Genomic DNA, 23,566 nt, shown 5'->3' on the forward strand with positions numbered 1-23,566 from the left:
GACTATCTTACTTTGATGACCTTAAGTTATGCTTTTCCCCACAAGTGGAAACATTCTCTCTGTATCCATTCTATCAAAAGTGGAAGGAAATCTACCGTCCTTACCCAGTCTGGGCTATATGTGAGTCCAGACCCACAGCAATGTGGTTGACTCTTAGCTGCCCTCTGGACTGGCCGAGCGGGACACTCAGTCGTACACAACTGTTACAAAACATAAGAAGAAGAATAAAACCGGACGGACCACCCGGCATCAGCCTCGGCACCGCCTCGGACATGACAACGGCACACCCAGCCCAGTCAACCCGGCAAAGTCCTCCTCACCAACATCTGGGGACTTGTGCCAAAATTGGGAGAGCTGTCCACAGACTAGTCAAGCAACAGCCTGACATCGACATACTCACAGAATCATACCTTTCAACCAATGTCCCAGACTCCTCCAGCACTATCCCTGGGTATGTCCTGTCCCACCGGCAGGACAGGCCCACCAGGGGTGGCGGCACAGTGGTATACAGTCTGTAGGGAGTGGCCCTGGGAGTCCTCAACATTGACTCCGGACCTCCATGAAGTCTCATGGATTCATGTCAAGCATGAGCACGGAAACTTCCTGCTGATTACCACCCTCCCTCAGCTGATGAATCAGTACTCTTCCATGTTGGAAGAAGCACTGAGAGTAGCAAGGGCACAGAATGTACTCTGGGTGGGGGACTTCAATGTCCATCACCAAGAGTGGTTCGGTAGCACCACTACTGACCGAGCTGGCCGAGTCCTGAAGGACATAGCTGCCAGACTGGGCCTGCGACAGGTGGTGAGAGAACCAACACGATGGAAAAACCTACTTGACCTCGTCCTCACCAATCTACCTGTCGCAGATGCATCTGTCCATGACAGCACTGGTAACAGTGACCACTGCACAGTCATTGTGGAGACGAAGTCACGTCTTCACATTGAGGACACTGTCCATCGTGTTGTGTGGCACTACCACCATGCTAAATGGGATAGATCCAGAACAGATCTAGCAGCTCAAAACTGGGCCTGCTACCTTCAGGGATCTGTAGACCTGCACCTCAAGGTCCCTTTGTTCCTCTACACTTTTTCGTGTCGTACCATTTAATGTGTATTCTCTTGCCTTGTTAGACCTCCCAAATGATTAGTTTATTTAATATAGCCTCTCTTTTCATTTTAAATGTAGTTATCTCATTACTAATCTCATCATCCAATGTCATATCCACCTGTTCTACCTCCCTAGTAAATACTGAAACAAAATAATTATTTCATATTTAATAATGGATTGAGGATTGGTTAACGGACAGAAAACAGAGAGTAGGAGTAAGCGGGTCATTTTCGGTTGGCAGGCTGTAACTAGTGGGGTGCCGCAAGGATCGGTGCTTGGGCCCCAGCTATTCACAATCTATATCAATGATTTGGATGAGGGGACCAAAGTAATATATTCAAGTTTGCTGATGATACAAAGCTAGGTGGGAATGTAAGTTGTGAGGAGACTTCAAGGGGTTATAGACAGGCTAAGTGAGTGGGCAAGAACATGGCAAATGGAATATAATGTGGAGAAATGTGAAGTCATTCACTTTGGTAGGAAAAATAGAAAAGCAGAGTATTTTTTAAATGATGAGAGATTGGGAAATGTTGGTGTTCAGAGGGACCTGGGTGTCCTTGTACACAAATCACTGAAAGTTAACATGCAGGTACAGCAGGCAATTAAGAAAGCAAATGATACGTTGGCCTTTATTACAAGAGGATTTGAGTATAAGAGTGAAGACGTCTTACTGCAATTATATAGGGCCCTGCTGAGACCGCACTTGGAGTATTGTGTACAGTTTTGGTCTCCTTACGCAAGGAAGGATATACTTGCCATAGAAGGAGTGCAACCCCAGACTGATTCCTGGGATGGGGGGATTGTCTTATGAGAAAGAAAAGTAAGACTTGCATTTATATAGCGTCTTTTACAACCACCGGACGTCTCAAAGCGCTTTACAGCCAATGAAGTACTTTTGGAGTGTAGTCACTGTTGTAATGTGGGAAACGTGGCAGCCAATTTGCACGCAGTAAACTCCCACAAACAGCAATGTGATAATGACCAGATAATCTGTTTTGCTATGTTGATTAAGGGATAACTATTGGCCAGGCCACCAGAATAGTGCCATGGGATCTTTAACATCCACCTCAAAGAGCAGACGGGACTCGGTTTAATGTCTCATCCGAAAGTCGGCACCTCCGACAGTGCAGCACTCCCTCAGATTTATGTGCTCAAGTCCCTGGAGTGGAATTTGAACCGACAAGCTTCTAAGTCAGAAGTCAGTGTGTTACCCAGTGAGCCACAGCTGATACTGAGGAGAGACTGGGTAGACTGAGCCGATATTCTCTAGAGTTTAGAAGAATGGGAGGTGATCTCATTGAAACATACACAATTCTTACAGGGCTTGACAGGGTAGATGAAGGGAGGATGTTTCACCCGGGCTGGGGAGTCTAGAACCAGTGGCCACAGTCTCAGAATTTAAGACTGAGATGAGATGGAACGTTTTTACTCAGAAGGTGGTGAATCTTTTGAATCTACCCCAAGAGGGCTGTGGGAGCCCAGTCGTTGAGTATATTCAAGGCAGAGATGAATAGATTTTTGGATATTAAGGAAATCAAGGGATACGGAGAGCAGGCAGGAAAGTGGAGTTGAGGTAAAGATCAGCCATGATCTCACTGAATGGTGGAGCAGGCTCGAGGGGCCAAATCCTGCTCCTGTTTCTTTGTTCTTCTGAACATTGCGTCCCTGATTTGTGCCTGTGTGAGCTGGCTCTTGTCCCAGTGTTCCCAGTGGGTGTAAGAGGACAGCCTGGGATCAGGGGCACATTGGACAGGAAGCAGACAGCACGGAGATTACACTGCAGGTGGGAGATGTGAGAGTGTTACAGTGAGGGCCTCGGGCACTGCATCAAACACACACACCGCACAAACACATCAATGTGGGAGATCAGTGACACACCGTGGGGGCAGCCCCCTCACAGTCCGGCCCTTCACAGCCAGCATTCCCAGCAGCTAGGACACGGGAAGAGTCGCATTACAATCACCGATAGATTTGTTCCACAAACCAAGCCCCCAAATACTGACTCATTTGTCCTTCAGTTACAGACGCTCCAGGACTTCCCTCCTGGTCTGGGGGAAACGGGCCGGTGGCTCACGCTCACTGCGTTTATATCCCGCTCCCCCCGGGGTCTGTAAACCTCTCCTCCCACCTCCTGGGGTCTGTAACCCCCTGGGGTCCGGTCGCTCACCAGAAATGTCCGCTTCAGCTGCCAAGGCCCGCGCATGCTCAGCTCATACTGCCCGGGGGAGTGACGGCAGCTCCGGACCAATAGGAAGAGCGGGGGCGGGGCTGGAGGACCGAGCGGGCGGTTGGTCCTCCAACCAATCAGAGTGTGGGGGTGGGGCCAGTGGGCGGGGCTGAGCCCGGATCTCCCTCATTGGCTGAAACTCTGACCCATTGTTGAAGCTGATTTCTCGCAAACTCCCGGAAGGAACTGGACCCAAACATTGCAGCATCTGGGAATGGAATGGATTCAGTCAGGACACACAGTGCGGTGAGAAAGGAAATGCAGTGGGTGTTGTTTTTATTCATTCTGGTATGTGGGCGTCGCTGGCAAGGCCGGCATTTATTGCCCATCCCAAATTGCCCTTCTTGAACCGCTGCAGTCCGTGTGGTGAAGGTGCTCCCACAGTGCTGTTAGGGAGGGAGTTCCAGGATTGTGACCCAGTGACGATGAAGGAACGGCGATATAGAAACATAGAAACATAGAAAATATGTGCAGGAGTAGGCCATTCGTCCCTTCTAGCCTGCACCGCCATTCAATGAGTTCATGGCTGAACATATACAGGCAACTCTCGATTATCCGTACATGGATCCAATGGAAAACCGTTGTAATAGGATTTAAAATTCTATTGCTAACAAGTGAAAAGACAGCCCCAAATAATTTGGAAAAATCACCTTCCGAACACTGTGCTCATTCTCTCTCTCTCTCTCTCTCACACTCGCACATTCTCTCTCCCTGGCCGTAGGGACCCCGTGCCGGCCGCTTCTGTCCCTGTCCGAAGAGACCCCGTACCGACCACTTCTGTCCCGGGCCAAAAGGACTCTGCACCGGATTCGGGGGGACTCCGGGACGACCTGTCAAAGGGTCTCTCTCTCACACACACACTCTCTCTCACCATAAAAATCACTCTCCTCTGCCCTTGCTTTGCTGGCGTGTGTGTGTGCGCGCTGCTGCAGCCGCTGTCTCTCGCGGCCTCCGCTGATGTTGGGAACGGGGGCAGTGCTGGCACTGGGTTCCAGGCACAGACTTTAATCACAAGACTGCTAACTTCACCAGCGTACCAGCAAACCAGACACAGAATCTGTACATGCATGCTGGTAATGTCCATCTTTTATTACTGTTTGTATTTATTCATTAAAGTTTTAACTTTAAAATGTAGACTCATCCTAACGGAAAAATCGTTTACCCAGAATAGCCCAATCCCCGAGGGACCCGGATAATCGAGAGTTGCCTGTATTTCCAAGTCAGGGTGGTGTGAGACTTGGAGGGGAACATGGAGGTGATGGGGTTCTCATACGCCTGCTGCCCTTGTCCTTCTAGGCGGTAGAGGTCGTGGCAGAGGTGCAGCAAACGTTTTGTGGCAGAGGAAAGGCAAAAGATTGTGGCGGAGGAGTGGCGAGAGATTGTGGCAGAGGTGTGGTAAATGAGGGTTCGTGGCTCAGAAGAGCCGAGGGCCCAGGGGCAGCACGGGCCAATCCACACTTGATATGTGTGCACACTCGTCCGTGCAGCAGAGCAGGCCTCCAGTCATCCTGGTTAACCCTGGCCACTGGATAAAGTCCTAGCTCTCTCAAGCCCGTGTGGTAGCTGATGTGCACTGGTCACCCCACGTTAAAAAAAATCCACGCACAGGCATTTTCCACCTCTGGAGTTCAGGACTGGAATATCGGGTTCTACATTGAAACATCTGTGAATTCAATCTTTTTGGTGCGGAAGCAAGTCATTCTTGTTCGAGGGACCGTCTATGATGATGATCATGATGGCAGAGGTCGCAGGTTTGGGAGGTGCTGCCGAAGAAGCCTTGGCGAGTTACTGACGTGCATCCAGTAGATGGTACACACTGCAGCCATGGTGTGTCGGTGGTGGAGGGAGTGAATGTTTAAGGAGGGGAATGGGGTGCCAATCAAGTGGGCTGCTTTGTTCTGGATGACGTTGAGCTTCTTGAGTGTTGTTGGAGTTGTACTCATCCAGGCAAGTGATGTGGATGGTGGAAAGGTTTTGAGCAGCCAGGAAGTGAGACAGTCGCCGCAGAATACTCAGCCTCTGACCTGTTTTTGTATTTATGTGGCTGGTCCAGTTAAGTTCCTGGTCAATGGTGACCTCCAGTATGTTGATGGTGGGGGATTTGGCGATGGTAATGCCATTCAATGTCAAGGGGCAGTGGTTAGACTCGCTTGTTGGAGATGGTTATTGTCTGGCACTTGTGTGGTGCAAATGTTACTTGCCTGAACGTCGTCCAGGTCTTGCTGCATGCTGACGTGGACTGCTTCATTATCAGAGGAGTTGCGAATGACACTGAACACTGTGCAATCATCAGCGAACATCCCTACTTCTGACATGATGGAGGGAAGGTCAGCGATGAAGCAGCTGAAGATGGGACACTGCCCTGAGGAACTCCTGCAGCGATGTCCTGGGGCTGTGATGATTGACCTCCAACCACCACAACCATCTTCCTTTGTGCTAGGTATGACTCTAGCCAGTGGAGAGTTTTCCCCGATTCCCATTGAATTCAGTTTTACTCGGGCTCCTTGATGCCACACTCGGTCAAATGCTGCCTTGATGTCACAGGCAGTCACTCTCACCTCACCTCTGGAATTCAGCTCTTTTGTCCATATTTGGACCAAGGCTGTAATGAGGTCTGGAGCCGAGGGGTCCTGATAGAACCCAAAATGACCATCGGTGAGCAGGTTATTGGTGAATAAATGCTGCTTGATAGCACTGTCGACAACACCTTCCATCACTTTGCTGATGATTGTGGACAGGATATACCTGGGCAATTTTTCACATTGTCGGATAGATGCCAGTGTTGTAGCTGTACTGGAACAGCTTGGCTAGAGGCACGGCTAGTTCTGGAGCACAAGTCTTCAGCACAAAGGCCCTTAGCCTTTGCTGTATCCAGTGCGCTCAGCCTCTTGATATTACGTGGAGTGAATCGAAGTGGCTGAAGACTGGCTTCTGTGATGATGGAGACCTCAGGAGGAGGCCGATATGGATCATCCACTCGGCACTTGTGCAGATGTATTGTCAAAAGGTGGTTGAAAATGTGCCGGACAGGCTGTTGATCAAATTAAGGTTCATGGTATTAACGGGAGTGGGGCAGCATGAAGAGGAAGTTCGATAAAGGGCAGCAAACAGAGTAGTGGTTCATGGATATTTAGACTGCAGGGTTGTGAGGAGATAGATTTTAGGAGGAAGAAAAAAGTAGGAAATGTACATGAAATTGTAAAACTTTGAAAGGAGTAGAGGAGCAGAAAGACTTAGGAGTGTAAGATTCTAGCTAACACCTTGTCCTATTAATTATCAGGTGCAAGAGTCCAGTGTTAGCATCTTTAATACTCTATTAAGAAACTGATGGCTTTATATTCTATCACCTTTGGGTTAAATGTTGTGATCATCGAGGTGAGCCCACGTGTCCCATCAAACACTCCCAGGGCAGGTATAGCACGGAGTTAGATGCAGAGTAAAGCTCCCTCTACACTGTCCATCAAACACTCCCAGGGCAGGTGCAGCATGGGTTAGATACCGAGTAAACATCCCGCTGTGCATGTTAAAGATGCTGTGATTCTGTAATTATTTACACAGGAAATCTCCATTACCCACATTCCCAACTAACCACCAACATTTTCCCAGGGCAAAACCTTGCAGGAGACATCACTCCATTTACACGAATATCTTGTCTGATATAAATCATCATCATCATCATCATAGGCAGTCCCTCAAAACGAGGATGACTTGCTTCTACGTTACAGTGATTGTATTAAGTTCCTCCCTCCCGAAAGCCCCTCGATTATCCACTATTGGGATGTTTTTCGTGTCTTCTACCAAGGCCCCTTGGGGAAGAGTGACCATAATATGGTAGAATTCTTTATTAAGATGGAGAGCGACACAGTTAATTCAGAGACTAGGGTCCTGAATTTGGGGAAAGGTAACTTCGATGGTATGAGGCACGAATTGGCTAGAATAGACTGGTGAGTGATACTTAAAGGGTTGATGGTGGGTAGGCAATGGCAAACATTTAAAGATCACATGGATGAACTTCAACAATTGTACATCCCTGTCTGGAGTAAAAATAAAACAGGGAAGGTGGCTTAACCATGGCAAACAAGGGAAATTAAGGATAGATCCAAGGAAGAGGCATATAAATTGGCCAGAAAAAGCAGCAAACCTGAGAACTGGGAGAATTTTGTAATACAGCAGAGGAGGACAAAGGGTTTAATTCGGAGGAGGAAAATAGAGTATGAGAGGAAGCTTGCTGGGAACATAAAAACTGACTGCAAAAGCTTCTATGGATATGTGAAGAGAAAAAGATTAGTGTAAACAAACATAGATCCCTTGCAGTCAGATTCAGGTGAATTTATAATGGGGAGCAAAGAAGTGGCCGTCCAGTTAAACAAATACTTTGGTTCTGTTTTCACGAAGGAAGACACAAATAACCTTCCGGAAATACTAGGGGACTGAGGGTCTAGTGAGAAGGAGGAACTGAAGGATATCCTTATAAAGCTGGAAATTGTGTTAGGGAAATTGATGGGATTGAAATCCGATAAATCCCCGGGGCCTGATAGTCTGCATCCCAGAGTACGTAAGGAAGTGGCCATAGAAATAGTGGATGCATTGGTGATCATTTTCCAATAGTCTTTCAACTCTGGATCAGTTCCTATGGACTGGAGGGTAGCTAATGTAACACCACTGTTTAAAAAAGGAGGGAGAGAGAAAATGGGCAATTATAGACCGGTCAGCCTGACATCAGTAGTGGGGAAAATGTTGGAATCAATTATTAAAGATGAAATAGCAGCACATTTGTAAAGCAGTGACAGGATCGGTCCAAGTCAGCCTGGATTTAGGAAAGGGAAATCATGCTTGACAAACCTTCTGGAATTTTTTGAGGATGTAATTAGTAGAGTGGACAAGGGAGAACCAATGGATGTGGTGTATTTGGACTTTCAAAAGGCTTTTGACAAGGTCCCACACAAAAGATTGGTGTGCAAAATCAAAGCATATGGTATTGGGGGTAATGTACTGACGTGGATAGAGAACTGGTTAGCAGATAGGAAGCAGAGAGTCGGTATAAACGGGTCCTTTTCAGAATGGCAGGCAGTGACTAGTGGAGTGCCGCAGGGCTCAGTGCTGGGACCCCAGCTCTTTACAATATACATTAATGATTTAGATGAAGCAATTTAGTGTAATATCTCCAAGTTTGCAGATGACACTAAACTGGGTGACGGTGTGAGCTCTAAGGAGGACGCTAAGAGGCTGCAGGGTGACTTGGACAGGTTAGGTGAGTGGGCAAATGCATGGCAGATGCAGTATAATGTGGATAAATGTGAGGTTATCCACTTTGGGGGCAAAAACATGAAGGCAGAATATTATTTGAATGGCGGCAGATTAGGAAAAGGGGAGGTGCAACGAGACCTGGGTGTCATGGTTCATCAGTCATTTAAAGTTGGCATGCAGGTACAGCAGGCGGTGAAGAAAGCAAATGGTATGTTGGGCTTCATAGCTAGGGGATTTGAGTTTCGGAGCAGCGAGGTCTTACTGCAGTTGTACAGGGCCTTGGTGAGGCCTTACCTGGAATATTGTGTTCAGTTTTGGTCTCCTAATCTGGGGAAGGACGTTCTTGCTATTGAGGGAGTGCAGCGAAGGTTCACCAGACTGATTCCCGGGACGGCAGGACTGACATATGAGGAGAGACTGGATCAACTGGGCCTTTATACACTGGAGTTTAGAAGGATGAGAGGGGATCTCATAGAAACTTATAAGATTCTGACGGGACTGGACAGGTTAGGTGCGGGAAGAATGTTCCCGATACTGGGGAAGTCCAGAACCAGGGGACACAGTCTTAGGATAAGGGGTAGGCCATTTAGGACTGAGATGAGGAGAAACTCAGAGAGTTGTTAACCTGTGGAATTCCCTACCGCAGAGAGTTGTTGATCCAGTTCATTGGATATATATTAAAGAAGGAGTTAGATTTGGCCCTTACGGCTAAAGTGATCAAGGGGTATGGAGAGAAAGCAGGAAAGGAGTACTGAGGGAATGATCAGCCATGATCTTACTGAATGGTGGTGCAGGCTCGAGGGTCGAATGGCCTACTCCTGCACCTATTTTCTATGTTTCTATGTTTCTAAGCCCGATACAAAATACTTGTTCAAAGTCTCTGCCATTTCCCTGTTCCCCATTATTAATTCCCCAATTTCATCCTCTAGGGGACCAACATTTACTTTAGCCACTCTTTTCCTTTTTATATACCTGTAGAAACTTTTACTATCTGTGAGAGAGGAAGTATTAAGGGGTTTAACAGCTTTGAATGTTGATAAGTCCCCAGGCCCGGATGAAATGTATCCCGGGTTGTTGAGCGAAGTAAGAGGAAATAGCAGAGGCCTTGACCATCATTTTCCAGTCCTCTTTGGAGATGGACATGGTGCCGGAGGATTGGAGGACTGCTAATGTAGTACCCTTGTTTAAGAAGGGAAAAAGGGATAGGCTGAGTAATTGCAGGCCTGTCAGCCTAACGTCAGTGGTGGGAAAATTATTGAAAAAAATCCTGAAAGACAGGATAAATCTGCATTTGGATAGGCAAAGATTAATTAGGGACAGTCAGCACAGATTTGTTAAGGGAAGATCGTATTTGACTAACCTGATTTAATTTTTTGAGGAGGTAACCAAGAGGGTCGATGAGGGTAATGCATACGATGTAGTATATATGGACTTTAGCAAGGCTTTTGATATGGTCCCGCATGGTTGACTGGCCATGAAGTTTAAAGCCCATGGGATCCAGGGCAAAGTGGCAAGTTGAATCCAAAATTGGCTTGGAGGTAGGAAGCAAAGGGTAATGATTGATGAATGTTTTTGTGACTGGAAGGATGTTTCCAGTGGTGTTCGGCAGGGCTCAGTACTGGGTCCCTTGCTTTTTGAGGTATATATCAATGATTTAGATTTGAATATAGGACATATGATTAAGAAGTTTGAAGATGACACTAAAATTGTCTGTGTGATTGATAATGAAGAGGAAAGTCATGGGCTGCAGGAGGAAACCAATCTACTGGTCAGGTGGGCAGAGCAATGGCAAATGGAATTTAATTCAGAGAAATGTGAGGTGATGCACTTTGAAAGGGCTAATAAGGAAAGGGTATACACATTAAGCGGTAGGCCACTTAATAGTGTAGATGAACAAACCTTGGAGTGCTTGTCCACAAATCCCTGAAAGTAGCAGGCCAGGTGGATAAAGTGGCTAAGAAGGCATATGGAATGCTTGCCTTTATTGGCCAAGGCATAGAATATAAGAGCAGAGAGGTTATGCTTAAATTGTATAATAATGCTTAAATTCAAAAGGGAGTTAGATGTGGCCCTTACGGCTAAAGGGATCAAGGGTTATGGAGAGAAAGCAGGAATGGGGTACTGAAGTGCATGATCAGCCATGATCATATTGAATGGTGGTGCAGGTTCGAAGGGCCGAATGGCCTACCCCTGCACCTATTTTCTATGTTACCTTGGTTAGGCCACAGCTGGAGTACTGTGTGCAGTTCTGGTCGCCGTATTATAGGAAGGACGTGATTGCACTAGAGAGGGTGCAGAGGAGATTTACTAGGATGCTGCCTGGAATGGAAAATCTTAGTTATGAGGACAGATTGGATAGGCTGGGTTTGTTCTCATTGGAACAGAGGAGGTTGAGAGGAGACCTCATCGAGGTGTACAAAATATTGAGGGGCCTGGACATAGTGGATAGTAAGGGTCTATTTCCATTAGTGGAGGGGGCTATTACGAGGGGGCATAGTTTTAAGGTGGTTGGTGGAAGGTTTAGAGGGGATTTGAGGGGGGCTGCTTTACACAGGGTTGTGGGGATCTGGAACTCGCTGCCTGGAAGAGTGGTGGATGCAGAAACCCTCACCACTTTTAAGAGATGGTTGGATGGGCACTTAAAGTGCAGTAACCTGCAGGGTGACGGACCGAGAGCTGGTAATTGGGATTAGACTGGATGACCTTTTGGTCGGCGCAGATAAAATGTTAAGTACTGCAGGGAAGAGAATACGGCCAGGGTGATCTCCTGGACTAGTTTCCATCGCCTGGATGTGTCGGAGAGGAATTTTCCCAGATTTTTTTCTCCCTAAATTGGCCTGGGTTTTTATCTGTTTTTTGCCTCTCCCAGGAGATCACATGGCTCCGGTTGGGGTGGAGTGTAGATGTTTTTAGTATAAGGGGTGTCGCAGTGGTGTGGGGCAGACTGGTTGGGCTGGGTGCTCTTTGCCTTTCCGTCATTGTTCATGGGTTTGTATGTAACCTTTAGGACTGCTGACCAAGGGCCGTGTGGCTCTTTGTCGGCCGGCGCAGACACGATGGGCCGAAATGGCCTCCTTCTGTGCTGTAAATTTCTATGTTTTTATATTTCGTGTTAGTTTACTTTCATAATCTATCTTCCCCCTCTCATTTTTTTAGTCCTTTTTTGCTGGCTTTTAAAAGTTTCCTAATCCTCTGGCCTCCCACTTTTTGGCCACTTTGTATGCCTTGTTTTCAATTTGATATCATCCCTTATTTCCTTAGTTAGCCACGGATGGTTATCCCTTAAAGTCTTTCCTTCTGATTGGGATATATTTTTGTTGAGTTATGAAATATCTCCTTAAATATTTGCCACTGCTCATCAACCATCTCACACTTTAATCTATTTTCCCAGTCCAACTCTGCCTTCATACCTTTGTAGTCTCCTTTATTTAAGCTTAGGACAATGGTTAGAGATCCAACTTTCTCACCCTCCAACTGAATTTGAAATTCAACCATGTTATGGTCACTCATTCCTAGAGGATCCTAGGAGATCGTACATCAAGTGTGGTCTAACCAAGGTTCTATATAAATGTAACATTACCTACATGCATTCGTATTATATTCCTCTGGGAATTAACCCTAGTACTTTCTTTGCACTTGCTAGTCAGAGTAGGAGTTGCAGGATAGCTCAAATGAATACGTGGCTTGAGGAGTGGTGCAGAAGGGAGGGATTCAAATTCCTGGGACATTGGAACCAGTTCTGGGGGAGGTGGGATCAGTACAAAGCGGACGGTATGCACCTGGGCAGGACCGGAACCAATGTCCTAGGGGAAGTGTTTGCTAGTGCTGTTGGGGAGGGGTTAAACTAATATGGCAGGGAGATGGGAACCTATGCAGGGAGACAGAGGGAAGTAGAATGGGGACAGAAGCAAAAGATAGAAAGAAGAAAAGTAAAAGTGGAGGGCAGAGAAACCCAAGGCAAAGAGCCAAAAGGGCCACATTACAGCAAAATTCTAAAGGGGCAAAGTGTGTTAAAAAGACAAGCCTGAAGGCTCTGTGCCTCAATGTGAGGAGTATTCGGAATAAGGTGAACGAATTAACTGTGCAGATAGCAGTTAACGGATATGATGTAATTGGCATCACAGAGACATGGCTCCAGGGTGACCAAGGCTGGGAACTCAACATCCAGGGGTATTCAACATTTAGGAAGGATAGACAGAAAGGAAAAGTAGGGGGGTGGCGTTGCTGGTTAAAGAGGAAATTAATGCAATAGTAAGGAAGGACATTAGCTTGGATGATGTGGAATCGGTATGGATGGAGCTATCGAATACCAAAGGGCAGAAGACGCTAGTGGGAGTTGTATACAGATCACCAAACAGTAGTAGTGAGGTTGGGGTCAGCATCAAACAACAAATTAGGGATGCGTGCAATAAAGGTACAGCAGTTATCATGGGCGACTTTAATCTACATATTGATTGGGCTAACCAAACTGGTAGCAATGCGGTGGAGGAGGATTTCCTGGAGTGTATTAGGGATGGTTTTCTAGACCAATATGTCGAGGAACCAACGAGAGGGGTGGCCATCCTAGACTGGGTGATGTGTAATGAGAAAGGACTAATTAGCAATCTTGTTGTGCGAGGCCCCTTGGGGAAGAGTGACCATAATATGGTAGAATTCTTTATTAAGATGGAGAGTGACACAGTTAATTCAGAAACTTCAACAATTGTACATCCCTGTCTGGAGTAAAAATAAAACCGGGAAGGCGGCTCAACTGTGGCTAACAAGGGAAATTAAGGATAGTGTTAAATCCAAGGAAGAGGCCTATAAATTGGCCAGAAACAGCAGCAAACCTGAGGACTGGGAGAATTTTGTAATACAGCAGAGGAGGACAAAGGGTTTAATTAGGAGGGGGACAATAGAGTATGAGAGGAAGCTTGCTGGGAACATAAAAACTGACTGCAAAATCTTCTATAGATATGTGAAGAGAAAAAGATTCGTGAAAATAAAAATAGGTCCCTTGCAGTCAGAATCAGGTGAATTTATAAAGGGGAACAAAGAAATGGCGGACCATTTAAACAAATACTTTGGTTCTGTCTTCAGGAAGGAAAACACAAATAACCTTCCAGAAATACTAGGAGACCGAGGGTCTAGTGAGAAGGAGGAACTGAAGGAAATCCTTATTAGGCGGGAAATTGTGTTCGGGAAATTGATGAGATTGAAGGCTGATAAATCCCCGGGGCCTGATAGACTGCATCCCAGAGTACTTAATGAAGTAGTCCTAGAAATAGTGGATGCATTGGTGATCATTTTCCAACAGTCTAGCAACTCTGGATCGGTTTCTATGGACTGGAGGGTAGATAATGTAACACCACTTTTTAAGAAAGGAGAGAGGGAGAGAGAAAATGGGTAATTATAGACCGGTTAGCCTAACATCAGTAGTGGGGAAAATATTGGAATCAATTATTAAACATGAAATAGCAGCACATTTGGAAAGCAGTGACGCGATCGGTCCAGGTCAGCATGGATTTATGAAAGGGAAATCCTGCTTGACAAATCTTCTCGCATTTTTTGAGGATGTAACTAGTAGAGTGGACAAGGGAGAACCAGTGGATGTGGTGTATTTGTACTTTCAAAAGGCTTTTGACAAGGTCCCACACAAGAGGTTGGTGTGCAAAATTAAAGCACATGGTATTGGGGGTAATGTACTGACGTGGATAGAGAACTGGTTGTCAGATAGGAAGCGGAGAGTCAGATAAATGGGTCCTTTTCAGAATGGCAGGCAGTGACGAGTGAGGTACTGCAGGGCTCAGTACTGGGACCCCAGATATTTACAATATACATTAATGATTTGGATGAGGGAATTGAGTGTAATATCTCCAAGTTTGCAGATGTCACTAAGCTGGGTGGCGGTGTGAGCTGTGAGGAGGACGCTAAAAGGCTGCAGGGTGACTTGGACAGGTTAGGTGAATGGGCAAACGTGTGGCAGATGCAATATAATGTGGATAAATGTGAGGTTATCCACTTTGGTGGCAAAAACACGAAGGCAGAATATTATCTGAATGGTGGCAGATTAGGAAAAGGGGAGGTGGAGCGAGATCTGGGTGTCATGGTACATCAGTCATTGAAAGTTGGCATGCAGGTATAGCAGGCGGTGAAGGCGGCAAATGGTATGTTGGCCTTCATAGCTAGGAGATTTGAGTATAGGAGCAGGGAGGTCTTACTGCAGTGTACAGGGCCTTGGTGAGGCCTCACCTGGAATATTGTGTTCAGTTTTGGTCTCCTAATCTGAGGAAGGACGTTCTTGCTGTTGAGGGAGTGCAGCGAAGGTTCACCAGACTGATTCCCGGGATGGCAGGACTGACACATGAGGAGAGACTGGATCTATTGTGTTCCTAACACACATGAGGCTGCACACAGGGAGGTTAAAGTAACAGTGACCTGAGTCTTTAATAAGACACTCCAGAAAGAGGAACAGGCATAAGGAGCTGGCTTACATACAGTGCTCCCAAGGGATGCTGTGATCCCTTGGGACTTCAGGGGATGAGCTCCCTGGTGGCGGAACATGGGAGTGCATGCTTTACAGATACACAACAGGATTGACTGGGCCTGTATTCACTGGAGTTTCGAAGGATAAGAGGGGATCTCATAGAAACATATACAATTCTGATGGGACTGGACAGGTTAGATGCAGGAAGAATGTTTGCGATGTTGGGGAAGTCCAGAACCAGGGGACATAGTCAAAGAATTAGGGATAAGCCATTTAGGACTGAGATGAGGAGAAACTTCTTCACTCAGAGTTGTTAACTTGTGGAATTCTCTACCGCAGAGTGTTGTTGATGCCAGTTCATTGGATATATTCAAGAGGGAGTTCGATATGGCCCTTACGGCTAAAGGGATCAAGGTATATGGAGAGAAAGCAGGAAAGGGGTACTGAGGTGAATGATCAGCCAAGATCTTATTGAATGGTGGTGCAGGCTCGAGGGGCCGAATAGCCTACTCCTGCACCTATTTTCTATGTTTTGTAGCCTGATCAACTTGTGTTATTTCTTTTAACAATTTGTGTCTGCGTAACTCCAGATCTCTTTACTCCTTTACTCCATTTAGTTTCTTACCTTCTTAGGAATAAGTGGCCTCCTTATTCCTCCTACAAAATGAACCACCTCACATTTCACAAGATTGAAATTAATTTCCCATTTACCAGCCGAGTCTGCAAGGCTGTTTGTGTATTCCTGTATTCTGCACAGTCCTCCACATTATTAGCTATGTATCACCCAATTTGGCGTCATCTTCAAATTGCAACAACATATTTCCAATTTCTGAGTCTAATCTTTACAATTGGGGCTTTTAATGGTGGGATGTTTACCCAGAATCACCCACTCGACAGAATATGCCCAGGAGCCCAGTGCGCAGGACCAGGCTGTGCTTGGAACATGCGCTGTGACAATGGTGGCGACAGCCTGAGGTGGAAAAGACGGTTCCGGGATGTGGGAGATGATGGTGGGCGCAGGGGAGGAATTGGGCCCCTGGGTGGGCTGCAAATCCTCCCTTTAACACCCTGTAAAAGGAGTTTACAGAAGTGATCACTATAAGTACAGGATAGAAATTCAGAACAGGCAATTCTAGCTTCTATGGAATATTCCTTCGCTTGTTCCCAGAAACATGTGATCCAATCAAACTAAAAGCCAAACTAAGTCCCAACAAAAGCAATGGGAACCTACTCAACTGAACCAGAATGTTGTTCCCAGCGTGTATAAGTCACCCTGTACCCTGAGATGCCACCGATCGTGGAAGGCATCAATTGAACCGGTGGACACCGTCCCTCTCCAGGGCCATCCGGGCACTGACAAGAATTAGGTGCAGGATAGGCCATATGGCCCCTCGAGCCTGCTCTGCCATTCAATAAGATCATAGCTGATCTTCGACCTTAACTCCACTTTCCCACCATATCCCCATATCCCTTGATTACCCTAGAGTCCAAAAATCTGTATATATCAGCCTTGAATATACGCAACGCCTCTGCATCCACAGCCTTCTGAAGTAGAGAATTCCAAACCTCTGAGTGAAGAAATTTCTTCTCATCTGAGTCTTATATGGCCGACCCATTATCCTGAGACTGTGCCCACTCCCCACTCCCCCCCCCGGGTTCTAGACTAGTCAGTCAGTGGAAACAGCCTCTCAGCATCTATCGTGTCATTCCCCCTCAGAATCTTATGTTTCAATGAGATCCCCTCTCATTGTTCTCAACTCCAGAGAATAGTCTGCTCAATCTCTCCTCGTAGGACAATCCCCCCATCCCAGGAATCAGTCTGGTGAACCTTTGTTGCATTCCCTCTATGGCAAGTATATCCTTCCTCAGATAAGGAGACCAAAACTACACACAATACTCCAAGTGTGGTGTCACTAAGGCCTTTTACAATTGTAATAAGATTTCCTTACTCTTGTACTCCAACCACCTTACAATAAAGGCCAACATGCCTTCCTAATAGTTTGCTGTACCTGCATGCCAGCTCTGTGTTTCCTGTACGAGGGCACCAACATGTGTTAGCTTTTCACCATTTAAAATGTATTCTGTTTTTCTATTCTTTCTACCAAAGTGAATAATCACACACTTCCCCATATTAGACTCCATCTGCCACCTTATTGCACACTCACTTAACCTGTCTATATCCCTTTGCAGGCTCTTTGCATCCTCCTCACAGCAACTTTCCCACCTAACTTTGTATCCTCAGCAAACTTGACTACATTACACTCGGTCTCTTCATCTAAGTCATTAATATAGATTGTAAATAGCTGAGGTAAAGCACTCGCACCCCACTAGTTACAGCCTTCCAACCGGAAAATGACCCATTTAATCCTACTCTCTGTTTTCCATCCATTAACCAATCCTCTAACCATGCTAATATATTAACCCCAAATCCATGAGCTCTTACATCTACATGCTGCCCCCTTGGCGAAATCATCCAGAAACACAGCCTCAGTTTTCACACATACACTGATGACACCCAGCTCTACCTCACCACCACTTCTCTCGACCCCTCCACGGTCTCTAAATCGTCAGACTGCTTGTCCAACGTCCAGTACTGGATGAGCAGAAATTTTCTCCAATTGATTGTTGGGAAGACCGAAGCCATTGTTTTCGGTCCCCACCACAAACTCCGTTCCCAGCCACTGACTCCATCCCTCTCCCCAACTTCTGTCTGAGGCTGAACCACACTGTTTGCAACCTTGGTGTCATATTTGACCCTGATAAGCTTTTAGAAACATAGAAAATAGGTGCAGGAGTAGGCCATTCGGCCCTTCTAGCCTGCACCGCCATTCAATGAGTTCATGGCTGAACATTCAACTTCAGTACCCCATTCCTGCTTTCTCACCATACCCCTTGATCCCCCTAGTAGTAAGGACTTCATCTAACTCCTTTTTGAATATATTTAGTGAATTGGCCTCAACAACTTTCTGTGGTAGAGAATTCCACAGGTTCACCACTCTCTGGGTGAAAAAGTTCCTCCGCATCTCGGTCCTAAATGGCTTACCCCTTATCCTTAGACTGTGACCTCTGGTTCTGGACTTCCCCAACATTAGGAACATTCTTCCTGTATCTAACCTGTCTAACCCCGTCAGAATTTTAAATGTTTCTATGAGGTCCCCTCTCATTCTTCTGAACTCCAGTGAATACAAGCCCAGTTGATCCAGTCTTTCTTGTTAGGTCAGTCCCGCCATCCCGGGAATCAGTCTGGTGAACCTTCGCTGCACTCCCTCAATAGCAAGAATGTCCTTCCTCAGGTTAGGAGACCAAAACTGTACACAATACTCCAGGTGTGGCCTCACCACATATCCGCAGCATAACTAAGACCAGCTGTTTCTACCTCGAACATCACCTGTCTCTGCCCCCGTCTCAGCTCATCCGCTGCTGAAACCCTCATCCATGCCTTTAACTCTAGACGTGACTATTCCAACGCATTCCTGGCTGGCCTCCCACATTCTACCCTAAGTAAACTATAGGTGATCCAAAACTTGGCTGCCCGTGTCCTAACTCGTACCAAGTCCCGCTCACCCATCACCCCTGTGCTCGCTGACCTACACTGGCTTCCAGTTAAAACACGCCTTGATTTCAAAATTCGCATCCTTATTTACAAATCCCTCCACGGCCTCGCCCCCACTATCTCTGTTATCTCCTCCAGCCCCACAACATGTCTGCGCTCCTCTAATTCTGCCATCTTGAGCATCCCTGATTATAACTGCTCAACCATTGGTGGCCGTGCCTTCTGTTGCCTGGGTCCTAAGCTCTGGAATTCCCTGCCTAAACCTCTCCGCTTCTCAGAACATAATAGGAGCAGGAGTAGGCCATACGGCCCCTCGAGCCTGCTCCGCCATTTAATATGATCACAGCTGATTCGATCATGGACTCGGGTCCACTTTCCTGCCCGCTCCCCATAACCCTTTACTCCCTTATCGCTCAAAAATCTGTCTATCTCTGTCTTAAATTTATTCAATGACCCAGCCTCCACTGCTCTCTGAGGCAGCGAATTCCACAGATTTACAACCCTCAGAGAAGAAATTCCTCATCTGAGTTTTAAATGGACAGCCCCTTATTCGAAGATTATGCCCCCTAGTTCTAGTCTCCCCTATTAGTGGAAACATCTTCTCTGCATCCACCTTGTCAAGCCTCCTCATAATTTTATACGTTTCAATAAGATCACCTCTCATTCTTCTGAATTCCAATGAGTAGAGGCCCAATCTACTCAACCTTTCCTCATAAATCAACCCCCTCATCTCCGGAATCAACTTAGTGAACCTTCTCTGAACTGCCTTCAAAGCAAGTATATCCTTTCTTAAATATGGAAATCAAAACTGTACGCAGTATTCCAGGTGTGGCCTCACTAATACCCTGTATAAGTAGAGCAAGACTTCCCTGCTTTTATACTCCATCCCCTTTGCAATAAAGGCCAAGATACCATTGGCCTTCCTGATCACTTGCTGTATCTGCATACTAACCTTTTGTGTTTCATGCACCAGGATCCCCAGGTCCCGCTGTACTGCAGCACTTTGCAATTTTTCTCTATTTAAATAATAACTTGCTCTTCGATTTTTTTTCTGCCAAACCTGACACTTTCCAACATCATACTCCATCTACCAAATTTTTTCCCACTCACTTAGCCTGTCTATGACCTTTTGCAGATTTTTTGTGTCCTCCTCACATTGCGTTTCCTCCCATCTTTGTATCGTCAGCAAACTTGGCTACGTTACACTCAGTCCCTTCAGCCAAGTCGTTAATGTAGACTGTAAATAGTTGGGGGTCCCAGCACTGAGTCCTGCGGCACCTCACTAATTACTGATTGCCAACCAGAGAATGAACCATTTATCCCGACTCTGTTCTCTGTTAGTGAGCCAATCCTCTGTGCATGCGAATATATTAACCCCAACTCCATGAACTTTTATCTTGTGCAGTAACCTTTTATGTAGCACCTTGTCAAATGCCTTCTGGAAGTCCAAATACACCACATCCACTGGTTCCCCTTCATCCACCCTCAAAGAATTCCAGCAAATTTGTCAAACATGACTTCCCCTTCATAAATCCATGCCGACTCTACCTGACTGAATTATACTTTTCCAAATATCCTGCTACTGCTTCTTTAATAATGGTCTCCAACATTTTCACAGCCACAGGTGTGAGGCTGTTCCTGCTTTTTGTCTGCCTCCTTTTTAAAATAGAGGCGTTACATTTGCAGTTTTCCAATCAGCTGGGACCTCCCTAGAATCTACCTCTTTCATCCTTCAAGACTTTCCTTAAAACCTACTGCTTTGACCAAACTTTTGTCACCCGAGTTATTTCTACTTATGCAGCTTTGCGTCAACTTTTTATCTCATAACACTCCTGTGAAGTGCCTTGGGACGTTTCACTACGGTAAAGGCAGCCAGAGTGACCCCCCCCCCCCATGGGCCCTGTCCATCCTGGGCCTACAGGTTGCTGTATGAGCCAGTCCAGGAGAAGATCCTCCGTCTTACCCTCGCCCCTCCGCACCGGGTGGCCAAAAATTGGGAGCGTGGGGCTGGAGCGTCAGCAAGAGTTGAGGAGCAGCCCATTCAGGTAACTATCCGGGGGCTGCAGCCTCTCGCACTGAATATCTCCATGGCCCACCAATCCCTCTAGGGGCAAACATCACCTGCGGCCTGGGAATGGGGAAAGGCCATTGAGCACCTGTTACCTAGGATGCTCCATCTCCCGGGTTCCGGTTGGGAACAGAGATCCTGAAGTCCCGCCCACTCTGCTCCCGGCCAGCGCATACGTCGTGACCCCGCCCTGTCCAAGATGGCGGCCAGTGACCCCGCGCGACCGGGCCTGTCACCGCAGTGCAAACACGGGGCCCGAGGTCTACACCATGAGTTTATAAAAATTCCCAGCCCAGCCGCGCCCACAGTCTCCTCCCGTCTCCCGGGACCACCTGTCCGACCGGAGTCTGTCTCCACCGCCCGCGCATGCTCAGTGAGGGAGATCCGGGCTCAGCCCCGCGCCCTCACACATTCTGATTGGTTGGAGGACCAACCGGCCGCTCGGTTCTCCAGCCCCACCCTCGGTCTTCCTATTGGTCCGGAGCTGCCGTCATTCCGCCGGGCAGTGTGAGCTGAGCATGCGCGGTCAGTCGGTAGGTGAGAGATGGGCGGAGGGCCCAGGCCCCACAGCAAACTCCGCATTATCCGCCTCTCACACACCCACTGTGGGCCTCAGGCCCCGAACAACAAGCTCCGGCTCCGGCCTTTGCCCCGAGCAGGGCTCCCGGGGGAGGGGCAGCTGCGGGGCTTTCTCCCGATGACAGGCCGGGGAACGGCCGCCATCTTGCTGGGGCAGGGACAGCAGGGCGCATGCGCGGCCTTTCCCTGGGCCAGGAACCAGGAGGAGAGAATGTTGTGAATTTCTATCCTGGACTCACAGTCAGGGCTTTTGTAAAGTGCTGTTCCAGGCTGTGAGAAGGGCAGCATTTACAGGCCGCAAACTCAAACCCAACATCAACTCAACGCACCAGGGCAAAAGCTGACTGCTCTCATTCTATATCATTCTGTGTAAACTCCTTTTACAGGGTATTAGAAGGGGAGGATTTGCAGATGGGAAACTCAAACCCAACATCACATTTTATACCAGCAAGTTCACACCAGGGAAAGACCGTTCACCTGTTCTGTGTGTGGGGAGGGATTCACTCAGTCATCCACCTGCTGACACACCAGCGAGTTCACCAGTGACTGCAGGGGTTGGATTCTGCTGTTAATCACATCCAAGACTGAACCCTGTTTATTCTGACAGTTGGGGTGTTTCTCTACTTATAATAGAACCCCTTTAACTGGGCTGGAGTTTAACATTCTGGATATATAGCTGATTGACTTATCAGGCTGCAGTATTTGTTTAAGAACTGATGTCTGATCTTTCCCCTCAATCAAGGGTTGTCAAAGGAAGGGTCAGGACCACAAAGGAGATGATCTTGTGGAGGCAGAGGGCATGGTTGAGGTTCTAAATGAGTACATTGCATCCGTCTTCAATGGAGAAGAGGGTGCTGCCAATGTAGCAGCGAAGGAGGCGATAGTATCGATATTGCTTAGAATAAAAATAGATAAAGAGGAGGCACGTAAAAGGTTGGCAGGCCTCAAAGTAGAAGAGGCACCCAGATGGATGGGAGGCTTCCTCGGTTACTGAGGGAAGTAAGGGTGGAAATTGCAGAGGCTCTGGCCACAGTCTTCCAATCCTCATTCGATATGGGGGCGGTGCCAGAGGACTGGAGGATTGTAAGTATTACACTTCTGTTTAAAAACCTGGCCAGTCAGTTTAACGAGGGGCGGAACAGGCGGGTCGGTAGGTGGGAGGAGATTGTGGGTCAGGGATGGATCGGACTTGTGGGTGGGTTTAAATGCTTTATAAACACCTGATGTAGGCCTGAGGCACTGAATCTGAGCCCACAGGCCTGGTGTTTGTCTCCCTGGTCAGTGAGCCCGGGAGAGCGGGGTCACTGGCCGCTATCTTGGATAGGGCAGGGTTCACGGGCGTGCCCACGCGGTACTTTGGACAGTTCACCTGCTCCGTGTATGGGAAGAGGTTCGCCCAGTCATCATGCTTCCATGAACACCAACGTGTTCACTCTGATAAGAGACTGTTTAAATGTTCTGACTGCGAGAAGACCTTTAAAAGAAATAATGATCTGCTGACGCACCAATGCACTCACACTGGGGAGAAACCGTTCACCACCTCAGTGTGCGGGAAGGGATTCATTGCATCATCCCACCGGCTGAGACACCAGCGAGTTCACATTGGGGAGAGGCCGTTCACCCGCTCTGTGTGTGAGAAGAGATTCACTAATTCATCCAGCCTGCTGGCACACTGGCATGTTCATATGTTACTGCCGAAGTTGGATTCTGTTGTTATTGCTGCTGTTAATCACATCCAGGACTGAACCATGTTCATTCTGACAGTTGGGGTTTGTTTCTCTTGATGTTAACGACACCGATTATGCTGGAGATTAATATTCTGGATCAATGCCAAATAAATTGGCTTTGTTTCAAATTCAGTGTGTCGAGTATTTGTTTCCTCCAAGATAAGAGGAGACTAATTAATTCCTGTTACCAACTGCTCCATTTTTGGGCCTTTTCCCCTTTCCAACTTTAGATTATTTCAGTTCTCATACCTTCATGGACAATTTCCAGCTCCCCAAACCTTCCAGAGTGCCTCTCCTAGCCTTGGTATCCAGGAAATGTATCGGTAACATGCCCAGGATCACTAAACACAAAACCCAGTCTGTTGCCAAACACTTTCAGCTGCTGGGCTTAGCGTGTGCCCCACAGCATCTCTCCCACCTTCAATGTGTGAATAGAGCATCACGCCTGTAAACCTGGTTTTCAATTTAAATGCACTCACCAAATTTATTGACCAAGAGATGGAGAAGTAAACAGATCGCGGCCCAATCCTCCAGCTCTATATTGTAGGCCGATGAGACTCTGGTAAGGAGCCAGTGAGTTGCTGGACTG

This window comes from Pristiophorus japonicus, chromosome 20 (genome assembly GCF_044704955.1).
Source record: "Pristiophorus japonicus isolate sPriJap1 chromosome 20, sPriJap1.hap1, whole genome shotgun sequence".
Classification (NCBI taxonomy): Eukaryota; Metazoa; Chordata; class Chondrichthyes; family Pristiophoridae; genus Pristiophorus; species Pristiophorus japonicus.